The sequence below is a fragment of the Melospiza georgiana genome, chromosome 8 (genome assembly GCF_028018845.1).
Source record: "Melospiza georgiana isolate bMelGeo1 chromosome 8, bMelGeo1.pri, whole genome shotgun sequence".
Lineage (NCBI taxonomy): Eukaryota > Metazoa > Chordata > Aves > Passeriformes > Passerellidae > Melospiza > Melospiza georgiana.
In genome coordinates, this window is record NC_080437.1 from 104,676 (window position 1) to 119,045 (window position 14,370).

A 14,370-nucleotide genomic window follows, 5' to 3' on the forward strand; every position below is an offset into this window, starting at 1 on the left:
TTTACTCCCTTTTTCCTTGATTTTTTTCGGGCACTTCTTGGGGTTTTTTCTTCGTTTCTTCTTGCCCAACTTGGTGTTTTTCCTGGTTTTCCTTGCCCCCCTTGGGGTTTTTTTTCAGTTGTTTTTGTTTTTTTTTTTTCTGGGTTTTTCTTTTCTGGATTTTTTCTTCCCCATCTTGGTTTTTTGTTGCGATTTTTTTTCTTGCCCATCTTGGGGTTTTTCTCTGGTCTGTTTTCAGGGATTTTTCTTGCCCATCTTCGTGTTTTTTTGTTTTTTTTTTTTTTTTGTTTTTTTTTTGGTTTTTTTTTTTTTTCTTTTTCTTTTTTTTTTTTTCCCTAGGTTTCTCCTTGCCCTCCTGGTTTTTAGGGTTTTTTTGTCTGTCTTCCTTCCTTCCTTCCTGTCCTTCCTTCTTTTTTCCTTTCATTTCCTTTCCTTATTTTTTTTTCTTTTTCTTTCTTTCTTTCTTTCCCTGCATTTCTAATCTTGGTTTTCCTTTCTAGCTTTAGAATAAAAAAGCAGCAGTAATAACTTTCAGGCTACCTGGGAGTAAAAAATACTCCAAAACGAAAATGATTTAAAGAAAACGATTTATTCCCTGGGAGCCTGAAATTTTCTACAGCTGCACGTGACAGAGAGCTTTTATCCCTTCTTATCGATAGTTGATATTTTATACTTTATACAGCGCCCCCTGCCGTGTGCACCGGCGCACTGCAGGCACAGCGCCCCCTGCCGTCTGCACAGGCGCACTGCATGCAGAGCGCTGCGGCGTCGTTCGGTTCTGTTGAATGAAACTCGGCTGAATTCGGCTTGCTTCGGCTCTTGGTCTAAACTCGTTTCAGTTCGTCTCTTCGGCTAAACTCGGTCGTATTCGGCACATTGTCTAAATGCGGCTCTAGTCGGCTACACTCGGCTATCGGTTGCAGTCGGCTATCATCGGCTCTTGGTGTAAACTGGGCTGTTTTCGGCCGCACTGAGCTCTTCGGTTCAAGTCGGCTCTTTCCGGCCACACTCGGCTCTTCGGGGAAACTCGGCTCTTTCCGGCCACACTCGGCTCTTCGGAACTATTCGGCCCGCCTCGGCTCCATCAGGGCGGGAAAGCCGACGTGAGAGGACCCCGGCACAGCGAGGCGTTTACCCAGATGCCTCTCACAAACCCGCCAAAATACGCTCGCCCGCGGCGCCCCTGAGCCTACAGCATGTCTCGAGTACACATGAAACGCCACAGAAAAATCCCTCGGGGCCGCCATGACGTCGGTATTCCGTGCAGGCAGTGCAGTTAAACACCCACCCGGTCCTCCACTTCCCCGCCCTTTTCGCCGCCATGCTGAGAAGGTCAAACAAAAGTCCGCGACATCGCCCACGCGCCACTCCCAAGCTGGCGGCCTCTCGCTGCACGCCTGCAGTACCGCGCTCTGCCCACAAGGCGGCAGCACTGCCGCCCGCCCCAGCCGGGGGCGCAGCGCGCCTCGGGGCTGCGGCAGCGAAGGCGGCAAAAAAGAACAGGGGCGGCCCCCGCCGAAAACTGCTCTGAAATAAATGCCCCAAAACAACCGGGAAGAGGGAAAAAAAAGTTCTGCCTCTAATCTAATAGGATAAAGACAAAACAAAACCAAACACAACACAAAAAAAAAATTATTTTAAAAAATATTTAAATATTTTTAAAAATATTTTTTCATATTAATATTCACATTTCTATTTACAACGTATATTGATGTACACTGTCCATTTATACATTTCTTTTTATAAATACATTTCTATTCCATATTGCATATATCCCTAAAACTTAAATTTATTTGTATATTTTTATAAATATTTTCACATAGTAAGTATACATTTCTGTTACGATTTTTACTTCTGTAACACTTGGATTATTTAAAATAAAACCTTCGCCTCCATCCACATTAAAGCCAAAAAGAACCCCTTTCTTCAAAACTCTACTTAAATATTTTTTTTAATTCTATTTTTCAGGTTCATATTCACATTTACATTTAAAATGTATACTTATGTATACTGTTATTTGTATTCCTAATTACATCACTTCCTATTATTTGTATTTATTAATATTTTGTGTTTATACATACATATTTATAACTTGATTGTATATCTCAATATTTAGAAATATATAACAATAATATCTACATTCATACTATTTAAAATAAAAACCCCGCCTCTAACACAACAATAAAAAAAACCCCAACCCTTTGTTTTAAAAAATATTTAAATAGATTTTATCCTAATGTTAAATTTTTATATTCATATTTGTATTTATAATGTATATTAATGTATATTGCTTACTTATACATTTATCTTTACCAATGTCAATTTATAAATAAATTTATATTCTATATTACATCCGGTGCGAGTAGGTATTTATATTTATTATATATTTTTATTCATATTTTTTATATTTATTAAATATTTCTGTGTCAAGATTTTTACTTCTGGAACACTTACAATATTCAAAATAAAAACCCTGCCTCTACTTAAATAAAAGCCAAAACATTCCATTTCTTTTAAACGATATTTACATATTTTTATATTTATATTCCCATTTATAATTTATATTGCCATATAATGTTATTTATATTCCATGCTACAACGCTTCATATTACTTACATACATTTATATTTAAATTTATATTCATAGTTTAGCAATTTCTCTTTATATATTTATTATATATTTCTATCTTAAGATCCACATTTATATATTGCTTATATTATTTAAAATAAAACTCCTGCCTCTAACCAAATAAAAACCAAGGACACCCCTTTATTTGAACCAGATTTAAAATTTAGGAAGTAAATTTATTTTTCAAAATTATAATGATATTTATATGGATATTTTTATATATTCTATTCATAGATATTATACATTTTAGAGAGAATACCTTCTAATATAATCATAGATATATATTTTCTGTATTATATATATATTTTTACTTATATTTGTTTAAATTAAATATGTATAGATATTTGTATTTCTATATATATTTGTATATCTGAATTTATATTTTATTTCTATCTTTTAAAAACCCCAGCCTATACCCTAATAAAACCCCCCAATTTACTTTAACTCTATTTAAATATTTTTATATTTACAATCTATATTTATATATCTTTGTGTATATATATATAAAATAGACTATCATTTACCTATATGATAACATGTTACAATTATATACCATGTATTATAGTTTTATGTATGTATCTGTTATCTATATTTATGTTCACCACTCTAATTTTATATTTATTTTTAAATTTATATTTATTTCTATTTTCATCTCTATATTAACCCATGTAAGTTCATTAACCCGACACACCAGAGCCACAACAATACTGTACCTTTGTCAGCACCGGCACGCAGCACACGCCCATCCCATCGCAGCACAGCAAAACAAAACCTATTTCTGTTACTAATGGAACAAACATCCCACAACGTCACTGAACCCTAATAAAAACTCAAATAAACCTAACTGTAAATAAATTTTAAATCCCATTATAAAGTAGCCCAAAACCTCCGCACATGCTCATCATAAACTTCCTCCTAAACCAGTATCTCAAAAACCCCAAAAAACTCAAACACACCTTGAAAATGACACAACTGCTAATAAAAACAAACACCCAATAAAAATTAAATCAAACCAACACACTAGACTCAAAACTGCACAACTGACCCTAAACATTACTAAAAAAAGTCCCCAAAGCTCTACCTTTATGTTAATGCACAAATAATAACATGTCATCTATAAAAGTTATTTGAAAAAATTAAAAAAAATAATTAAAACCATGAAAATAAAAAACCTAAACTATTAAAATATTAAAAAATATCACTACCTAAATTAAAAAACATATTGCCTATAAAAACCCACCATATAAATGCCCCTGTCCCAAAAAATAAAAATAAAAAAAAATATTGAACCACAAAGAAATCAGAACTTAGGAACACCAAAACCATAATGTTCAAAAAGTCACACCACATCCCTTATCATACACCAACTACAAACAACAGAAAACAATACAATGAATTCTTAAAAACCACCTTAAAACCACTACATGGAAAAACATTTCAAAAATTAAAAACTGCATCTAACAAAAGCCATCTAATAAATTCACACCCAAAACTCCAGCAGCCCAGCTGGCCCTACCAAAGCTCTAGGTTTATACATACAGCAAACAAAACCAAAATCCCAGTAATACCCATCAGAAATCTATGAAAGAATCCTATTGAAATTAATCCTGCCTCAAATACAAACCAACCCATCCAGAAAGTCAGCTTCACTCAAAAAACAATTTACACAGACTTCATACTACCAAGAAATGAAACAACACACCATATACCACCAATGAATATCATAGTGAAGGAAAAAAAAAACCGCTACATTTTTTCCTTTTTGTTTTTTAAACTAACTTCTTTTATTAGCTAGAACAAAAGATTTTGCCAGGACTGTAACAACAACAACAACTTCTTTTGCTTCTTCTCCTTCTGAAATGTCCCTTCTCACTCCCAAATTCCTTTCAACGCCTGAGTTTACATCCAAGCAAAAAAGCAAAATTCCTGCACTCGTGCGTCCGATGCTCCTGTCAGATTCTCTCTTTCCCTCCACATCTTCTTACACTTTCAGTCCTCACGCTGTCCCGCCGTGATGAGTCTGACAGAAGAATTGGCACATGTTAACAGAGCATTTCCCTCCCTCCCTCCCTCCCTCTGCTTTCCTCAGCGCATTTCAATCCATCCCAGGCCTGCAGTGATGCACGCTCACCCCAAAGCTCACAGCAAGCATGCAGCAGCTCAGGCTCACTCGGCTCCAGGGCCCAGAGCCTGCAGGCCCTGCAGCTGCCACACGGATGGACCTGGTTCCCTCCCCGGGTGCCCAGAGGGAAACCTGAGGGCAGGCGTCCACCCCGAGGGGGCACCCGCAGCCCCGGGCAGGCATGGAGTCGCCGGCTGCTCTCTGGGGACGAGACCCTCCCTGCAGGCCACACTGCCTCGTCCTCTCCCTCCCTGGGGGACAGGCACCTCCAGGGTCTGTGACCAGCCCCCTTCCGTCAGCATCCAGGGGCTCTGTCAGAGCCAGAGGGCTCAATTCGTGGTGAGTACCGATGGCACCCAAATGGCAGCCCGAGGAAATCGTGTTCTGGCCTCTAAGTGCTTGGGACAGGGTCGGATTTTTTGTTTTGTACTTGTATGAAGATTAGTACAACAGGGCTCTGATGGATGACATGGCAACACAGAACTAAAAACTCCTCGACAGGATTACATCGACTTCTAGGAAAAGACAAAAGCCTAGGACCCTTCTGAAATCTACTTTTAATCCAAAGCACGGAGATTGTCAGCATGCTGCACCTTCCAGCTTTTCAAAGCAGCTTACCTCTCAAGACCAGGAAACATTGATTTCTACAGAAACAATGGGCAACCCCCAGGCTAATCTCAGCACTACTGTTTAATAGGGGACCTGCCAGCGTGCCAGTCCAGCTTCAAGAGTGCTTTACTTCAGTCTAACATCCCCACACAATTCTTCTCACATCTTCCAACCCTGAAATCTTATTTTCCCCTAAAGCTTCTCTTCATTAGCAATTTCCAAGTAACATGGTATTTTTACAACATTCAGAAATGTCCTGCTGGACTGTGCTAGAGAGTAATCTGCAAATATCAGCTGAGCAAAGTTTGAATTGCCTTGTCCAGAGAAAAAACCTACAAGTGAACACCTACACCTGCCTACAAAGAGCTAACAAGCCCCTGGCAGCTGCCAGCATCAAAGCACAGCGGATGTCTCTAATACAGGGTAAGGATAACAATATCACCTTCTGTTCTCTCCAGCTTCTCTTCCCTGCAGTCATATTTTGCTTCTTATGATTTTTTTAGTCTCTGTATCTTCTTGGACAGCACTGAGCCCGACGACAAGGATACGAGAGTCTTTCCCTGCCGTAGGGAGAGAACCAGGAAAACAGTTAAAATAAGAACAGGGCAGTTTGAAATTCATACTTGCAACGAGAAGCAGCGCCTAACCAACAGAACAAAAGTAAACAAAGCATGACACCTCCCTGGGGACAGAAGACTTATAAACTCTCCAGGATTTACAATTCTAGCCACCAACCCCTTCAGGACAGCAGCCAAGTGTCCCATGGGGTGGTGCTGCACCAAAGAACCATCTGAGAGGTTCCAAAGAGTGAAATGCACAATATTTTGCAAAGACAAAAAATCTTGAAAATAACAAAAATACAATAGATGTAAACTACAGGGCAAGAGTACAAGTGTTACCTTTGGGAGCTGGAACCATCCAGGTGAGCACCTGATAACTGGATCCTCACCAGAGTTTGAACCCTTCAGGACACAGAAGGGTTTTCCCCAGGAATTTCACAGACTGAGTTTTGATAGAAGCACGCTCGCCGGATCCTCAGAAACGTCGCCCATTCTCCAGGCGTCTGGAGAGAACTGCAAATGGCTCTCACGTAGTTGGAGCTGGTTCTGTAAGGTCTCAGGGTGAATTTCACCAGATGCAACCAAATTGGGCAACTCCCAGTGGGACAGAAGGAACCCAAAGCTTGGGTAAGCAGAGCTGCAGCAAATACTGAGGAAACAAACATAAGAGCGTAAAAAATAATAAACCATCCTTTTTTTTCTCTTGCTTTTGTTTTTTTTTTTCTTATTCAGATCAGCATAGCAATTAAAGAGAAGGTGAAAAACTCACCATTACTGAACATTTCATCACCTGTAAGCTGAGCATCCTTAGCATAGGGGACTCCAAAGTTAAAATTCACCGATCCCTGGGAAATGAAACCAAATATCGTATGGTAAACAATCAAACAGCAGACATAAAAATTTGTTTCCTCTAAGGACTTTCAGGTACGTATGTATCTTTGCATTACACATTAGAGCATACACTTTATACCATCACCTAACACATAATAATTTACCTTTAAATTTTGATAGTATAGCATGAATTTTTAACTTAAACTGGTGATCTATTATTATTCAGTTGGTGCCTAAAGTTATTTCTGCTGTCACGTTCAAAAAAACATGAATTTTTTTTACTGGAATGAGCAATTGATTTCAAAGTCATCACAAGCCCACCAAAACACAAAGCTGGGTTCACTGGACGGCTCTGTGAGCTACAAGTAGTTAGGCTTGTACTTCCCTCTTGTTCTTCCAGAACCAATAAATCCTGTCAACAAAACCAGGATCTTTAGCCCGCTGCTGTGAAAGATTCTACAAGGATGATGGTTTGATTTGTGTTTAGAAGTTTTGATTTGAAATGGCCAGTTCAATGGATAAAGACAGTTTATGTAGTATTACATTACTATTATTATTATTATTTCTATTATTATTTTTACTAGTACTACTGCTATTGTTATCACCTGCTACTGGAAGAAACAAACCAGTAGTACCTATACTTAATTACTTTTATTTCCAGAAAATAATAAAGAAAAAGAACCAAACCTAAAAAAGTCACTTCCTACCTTTTATATCAAGGGATGAAAAATTTCTCTTGGGCTCTTCTCCAATTTATCAAGACTCATAGCACTGAAAGGCAAACAAAACAGTGCTTTATAGAAGGGCAAGTGCACGTTTCAAGGCTGAACCACCAACTGATTGCAGTGACAGCACTTACAACATGAATCGTTCCCAGAGCCTCTGTTCAATGCAATGTTCTGTGGAACTGCCGTTTCTTTCCCAAAACACTAACTTCCAACACTTCCTAATCGTATTTTGTATTTTAAAACAAAAGAAGTTAGTGAGACTCTGTGAGGAGGTCAGGTTTAAATTTATTTCCTTCCAAAGCACAGAGCTCTGTTCCATCACCCTTCCCTTTGGCTCTACACTGAATCATGGTGAGCATTTGAGGAGTGCTCAATAATCAATTCTATTTCTCTCTTTTTCTAGTTCTCTCTATTCCTAAATCATTCAAGACAAGTCAAATGAAAAATGACAAGTTCAGCATCAAAGTCACACTTTTTCTCTTTGTCTGGTCAAGAACAGGCTCTAAATCCACTTATTGCTGCCTTCAAGGTTTAAGACTTGCAAAACCATTTTTACATGTTTTACAGGTTTATCATAAAACCCACAGAACGCAAGCTCTGAATTACAGGAAAAGGTACACAGGCAAATATCTAAAGGGATCACTTATTTGTAAATACATACCTTGATAGAGAGCGCACTGAGAACCTTTCCGTGGGACTCTAAGGGAGACGTATTTTCTCAGTACCCTGTAAACAAGAAAAGCGACGATATATTACAGGACATCCCCACTTTTTCCACATATTCAAATAGGATTTATAATAAAAACAGTTCAGTTACAAAAGAAGGAAGAAAACCAAGCTAATTTTACTCAGCTGTATTTACCGCCGATTTAGAGAAAAATGCCGGGCCGCGTCGCCCGTTGAGTCACATGCCGCGCCAGCAGCAGGGCCTGCCGGGAGTTGGAGTCTCGGGCTGACAGCCACCGCTCCGTCCCCCGGGAGCCACCGGCAGCTGCAGTCCCTCCAGGGCATGAAACGGGTCCTTCGCCCCCGGGCGGGGAAGGACCTGAGGCAGCACCGCTCCTCCCCAATGCCCTCTCTTTTTCCCTCCAACTCTTTTTACTTTTTTCACTCTGTTTTTCACCACTTCCCTTCCCTTTTCCTTTTCCTTTTCCCTTTCCCTTTCCTTTCCCTTCCCCTTTCTTGTATTTCTAATCTTGGTTTACCTTTCCACCTTTAGAATAAAAAAGCAGCAGTAGAAACTTTCAGGCTACCCGAGAGTAAAAAAAAAAAAACTCCAAAACGAAAATGATTTAAAGAAAACTATTTATTCCCTGGGAGCCTGAAATTTTCTACTGCTGCACGTGACATAGAGCTTTTATTCCTTCTTATAGATAGTTGATATTTTATATATATTTATCGTTTATATTGATGTATTATATTAATAACTATATATAATATGCACCTTATTCAAAAAATATACGGGAAATATTTTTTAAATTATTTACCATATCTACTGCTACAACTTATTTTTCCTTATATTTCTAATTTTTATATAAATCTTTAACGTGTTTATGATATATTTCTATACTCATATTTCTACCTTTATATTATTTGTATTTGTAATTTTTACACGAAAACCCCTGCTTTGGCAAAGAAAAAACAAAACCATCCATTATTTTAAACTACCTAAATGTTTTTTTATAGTTGTACTTATCATAATATACAACAAATGATAGATATAGATAGATAGATAGATCACATCCGTATTTATATCTATTTTATATCCATTTCCTATAATATTTTTCATAAAATATATGCAGTATCACTTGTATTATATATTGTATCAATTTATGTTATTTTATATTTACAATTTATTATTAATTTTTTATATATCTGCATATAGTTGCAATACATTTATATATTTGTATTTTTGTTTGGGTTGTATTTACATTTATATTCTCTATTCATATATCTAAAAACATACACAATACTCTATTAAAATTAGAATAACTTATTGTAACATATAATGACTCATGTTACATGTTAAATTTTAAAAATTGACCGAATATATAAAAATAAAATTGGCTCATTCCCATTGCTACACATCTATTTCTTTTGTTTCAATATAGTTAGAGTCATAATTGTATATTTAAAATCCAATTCCTAAATGAAATGACAGAACAAACAGCATCAAATTCCCACCAATATCTTCCAAAAACATCAAGATACCTCCAACAGCCAAACAAGTGTCAGCGAAAAAACAAAGAACACTCTTTTCAATAACAATTCTCATCACGACAGAAAAATGGAACCAAAATAAAAGAAAATCCTCTAGAAACACACACAGCAAATTACAAACAGTACTAAAAAAAAGTCAAACCAATCTACTAAACTCAAGACAGTGCCACTGACCCTGAACGTTACTAAAAAAGAAAAAACCAACACAATTCTACCTCTACACTAACTCAAAGAATAAACAATCCTCTGTAAAAATAACTTTAAACCTGAACTAATTAACAAAATGGAAAAACATCTCAACCACTAAAAACTAAGAAATTAACTACCCAAATAAATAAATACTTTAAAAACCCACCATATAAATACCCACGTTCCCAAAATAAACCCTGATAAACAATACTCAAATACATTAAAAGACAACAACAACCAAAAAAAGAAAATAAAGAAAGCAACAACAAGAATAATACCAAAAACCAAATAAACTGAAATCTGCAACAAAAAACTTATTCCCAACTGAATAAACCCATAGTGCCTCAAGCTATCAAAATAAAAATACCACCTAGAAACAAACACAAAGACTAAAGACAAACGTAACCATAAACAATGTCCCCCAAATTACCCGTAACCATAAAACATACACTACAATCAAACAAACCAAACAAATAAAAGCCCTGGAAGACGATAAACACACATGCAATTATAAAGATTAAAAACCCGCTGCTATGAACGACAGGACGCTACCTCAAGCCCCCCAAAACAAACACTACACACTCACGCTAATAAAAGCCACCGCAACAGAATTAAAATGCGAACCGCTGCTTCGCGCTATGACCCGTAAAAACCATTGCGCGCCCTTCTAAACATAATACCCGGAAAAAAAAAAAAATAAAATCCGACTACAAAACCCAATCCAAAACAAACCTTTATCATCCCTACCGGCACCGAGAACCGTGCCCACTCAGGAAGAACACCGTGTCCCTTAGCGGACACCCGCTGCAAACCGAACCCAGCGATGCCATCAACGCCTCCAAAGCGCCTCCGAGCCACGGCACCGCCGAACTTGGAGCGGCCGAACCCCGCGCTCGCTGCCGGCCCCGGACGGAGCGCGGCTCCCGGCAGGAAAGCGGCTCCTGCGGCGGCTGCTCCAGCACGCGGGGCCGGCGCCGTCCCGGGGAGCCCCGCCCGCTGCCCCTGCCCGGCGGGGCCGGCACCGGGCCCGGGGCTACCGGCGGCGCCCGAGCCCCGCGCCCGGAGCGGACGGAGCGGCCGGCACCGCCCGGGCCGGCGCAGCAGCGCCCGCGCCGCCTCTGCCGCCCTTGGCCGGCCCGGCCCGGCTCCGCTCGGCTCCGCACGGCTCGCACCGGCGCGGCTCCGCCACTGCCGCCCTCGGTCGGCCCGGCCGCGCCGAATCCCCCGTGCGCCCCGGCAGCTGCCCGGGCCGTGCCAGCAGCGCTCCCGAGCGGGAACGTTCCGCGCCGGGCCGCGGGCACGGGCAGCGCCCTCCAATGCCGCGGCACAGCCCCATTGCAGCCCTGCAAACGCTGCCGGAGCTGCGGCTTCCCGCAAGCCAACCCCGAAACCGCAGACGGAGCGCACCTCACTTCAACAAGGGCAAAGAAATGCGTTCTCCCCTCCAATTTCACCCCCTAGGAGAGCAGAAAAGAAGGGGCGCTCCCCAAATGAAAGCCTTCGACTGATGGGAAAGGGCGATTTCGACCTCCATTCAAACCCTTCAAAAGGAGGGACACCAGGGCTGCCCCCTCCATTTAAACCCGAGGGTGGTGCAAATGGGGTGGCTGCCTTCAAATCAAACCCAGAATACCACAAGAATACTTTTCCCATTCCCCTTAGAATAGAACGCAGGGATTCCCTGTCACCCCCGGGATACCCCTAACAGCCTGGAAAAGGCAGCTTTTCCTGCAATCAACACCCTTAAAACCTCAAGTCAAGAGGGATCCCCTCAGTTCAAACACAGACAATAAGAGAAGAGGAGCTGCTTCCTTCTCCTTAATCCCTTTTGTCCTCACAAGCTCCATTTTTGTTCCTGGGGAACCGGGGAGGGACTGGCAAGATGAAATTGCAAAGGGGAAGGAGAAAATTCCCCGCTCCAACCCCACACGGGCTCACCTGTTCGGCCGCTGCTCCCCGGCACAAAGATTCGTCCCTCGGCGCCTCCTTTAAGCGATGCTCCACGTACCCAAGCGCGGATCCAGGCGTTGCCCCCGACCCTGTGGGAAGCTCTCGCAGTCCTTCCATGAGACAGCGCCGGGAGCGGCCCATAAACCCCTCCACTCAGCAGCTCCATGCAAAAGGGAGCTGAGGCAAAGCCTCCCCCTAAAACAGCCTCGCCCCGGCAGGAGCCGGCCCCTCATCATCCTCACACTCACACCTGGGCTGCTCCGAGCCCCCATCATCCTCACACTCACACCTGGGCTGCTCCGAGCCCCCATCATCCTCACAGCTCACACCTGGGCTGCTCCGAGCCCCCATCATATATTTTTCATATTTATATTCGCATTTATATTTAGAATTTATATTACTGTATAATAAAAATTATATTATATATTGCATCTCTTCATGTTACTTGCATAGATTTCTATTTCTATTCATAGTTTGGTATTATATCTTTATATCTCTATATATTTATTATATATTTCTGTCTGTCAATTTACATTTCTAAAGTACTTATATTATTTAAAATAAAACCCCTGCCTCTAACGAAATAAAAAGCAAAGACACCCCTTTATTTAAAACACATTTAAAAGTTTAAAAATAATTTTGTTTGTCATAATTCTATTCACATCTATATTTGTAATTTTCATTTGTTATATTTATAGATATTATATATATTGGAGAGAATACCTTTTTATATAATAATAGATATATTCTTTTGAGACAATAGATTTCTTTTACTTATATTCATATGTATTAAATATTTATTGATATCGACATATATATATGATATATTTGGATTTCTACTTTTATATTTTTTATGAAATCTCCAGCCTATACCCCAATAAAAGCCAAACTATCCCCAATTTATTTAAACTATATTTGAACATAAATCGTGTCACAGCTGCATTGCACAGCAGTGCCCCACACTAATCTGACACTTGTTCATCTCCTGGACCTGAATCTGAACCCGCTCACCTGGATCGCACCTGACAGAACCATTTTCGTACCTTTTTCCGGCATGTCTTGTTTTTGTTTTTTTTTGTCTTGAGTTTTTGTGGCCTTTATTGCCTCTCTTTCTTGCCTTGTTTCTTGGGGATTTTACTCCCTTTTTCCTTGAGTTTTTTCTGGCATTTCTTGGGGTTTTTTCTTCGTTTCTTCTTGCCCATTTTGGTCTTTTTTCTGGTTTTTCCTTGCCCCCCTTGGGGTTTTTTTTTTTCTGGTTTTTTTTTTTTTTTTTTTTTTTTTTTTTTTTTTTTTTTTTCCTGGGATTTTCTTTGCCATTTTGGTTTTTTTTTTTTTTTTTTCTGGATTTTTCTTCCCCATCTTGGTATTTTGTTCTGATTTTATTTCTTGCCCATTTTGGGGTTTTTCTCTGGTCTGTTTTCAGGGATTTTTCTTGCCCATCTTGGGGTTTTTTTTTTGGGGGGGGTGGTTTTCTCGCCCATCTCGAGTTTTTTTTCTGTGGGTTTGTTTTTTGTTGGGTTTTTTCTTTTCATTTTCTTTTTTTTCCCCTAGGTTTCTCCTTGCCCTCCTGGTTTTTGGGGTTTTTTTTTGTTCTGTCTTCCTTCCTTCCTTCTTTCTTCCTTTCAGTTCCTTTCCTTATTTTCTTTTTTTCTTTCTCTCGCTTTCTTTCTTTCTTTCTTTCTTTCTTTCCTTCTTTCTTTCCTTCTTTCCCTGTATATCTAATCTTGGTTTTCCTTTCGAGCTTTAGAATAGAAAAGCAGCTGTAGTAACTTTCAGGCTACCTGGGAGTAAAAAAAATCCCCAAAACTATAATGATTTAAAGAAAATGATTTATTCCCTGGGAGCCTGAAATTTTCTACTGCTGCACGTGACAGAGAGCTTTTATCCCTTCTTATCGATAGTTGATATTTTATACTTTATACAGCGCCCCCTGCCGTCTGCACCGGCGCACTGCAGGCACAGCGCCCCCTGTCGTCTGCACAGGGGCACTGCATGCAGAGCGCTGTGGGATCGTTCGGTTCTGTTTAATGAAACTCGGCTGAATTCGGCTTGCTTCGGCTCTTGGTCTAAACTCGTTTCAGTTCGGCTCTTCAGCTAAACTCGGTCGTACTCGGCACGTTGTCTAAATGCGTCTCAAGCCGGCTACACTCGGCTGTCGGTTCCAGTCGGCTATCATCGGCTCTTGGTGTAAACTCAGCTATTTCCGGCCACACTTGGGTGTTCGGTGAAACTCAGTTGTTTTCAGCCACACTTGGGTCTTCGGCTCTTCAGGACAAATCGCACAGTCGCGCTTTATGGCACCTTTCACGACAGTCGCGCTTTACGGCACCTTTTACGACAGTGCTGCTCTACGGCACCTTTTACGACAGTCGCGCTTTACGACACCTTTTTATGACAATCGCGCTTTACGGCACCTTTTACGACAGTCGCGCTTTACGGCACCTTTTACGACAGTCGCGATTTACGGCCGGTTTTACGGCTGTCGCGCTTTACGACACCTTTTACGACAGTCGCGCTTTACGGCACCTTTTAC

The 14,370-nt window shown here is 40.2% G+C and overlaps 1 long non-coding RNA gene across 1 annotated transcript; it reads right to left on the reverse strand.

Moving 5' to 3' along the window:
- Window positions 1–4,389: 4,389 nt before the first annotated feature.
- On the reverse strand, window positions 4,390–10,831 carry LOC131086067 (uncharacterized). Its single transcript, XR_009114706.1, has 7 exons — window positions 10,635–10,831; window positions 8,140–8,204; window positions 7,458–7,521; window positions 6,689–6,764; window positions 6,259–6,568; window positions 5,802–5,919; window positions 4,390–4,648 (listed from the first exon to the last, which is right to left on the reverse strand). It is a non-coding gene; the product is annotated as an uncharacterized LOC131086067 (long non-coding RNA).
- Window positions 10,832–14,370: the final 3,539 nt, after the last annotated feature.